Raw genomic sequence first — 357 nt, 5'->3', positions numbered from 1 at the left:
AGTGATGCGAGAAAGTAGCGTTTTGCAGAGGGTATAATCTAGCTGCATGGTTCGCTCAGTTGGCCTGACAGCTGATCTGCAACTCAGAGCGAGACTTGCAGCCTGGGTTCCATTCCTATCCTAGTTGAGGGGGTCCTCCTTCTCACCATATTCCCCCTTACCTGAGATGTACTATATCCCGGGTTAAAGAACGGCCAGCTCTCTCCAATGAGACGGCAATGCGGTGAGACTATGGTGATTCTACCTCTTCAGTTAGGGAATTGAAGGCAGCTTCAATTGAGGCATTCAACAGGGATGGTTGTTCGGATGGAAACAGTTTGTGGAAATAGGCACTATGTAACAGATTGTAGAAATTGG

This window comes from Stegostoma tigrinum, chromosome 27 (genome assembly GCF_030684315.1).
Source record: "Stegostoma tigrinum isolate sSteTig4 chromosome 27, sSteTig4.hap1, whole genome shotgun sequence".
NCBI classification, from domain to species: Eukaryota; Metazoa; Chordata; class Chondrichthyes; order Orectolobiformes; family Stegostomatidae; genus Stegostoma; species Stegostoma tigrinum.
Note: the sequence above shows the minus strand (reverse complement) of the source record.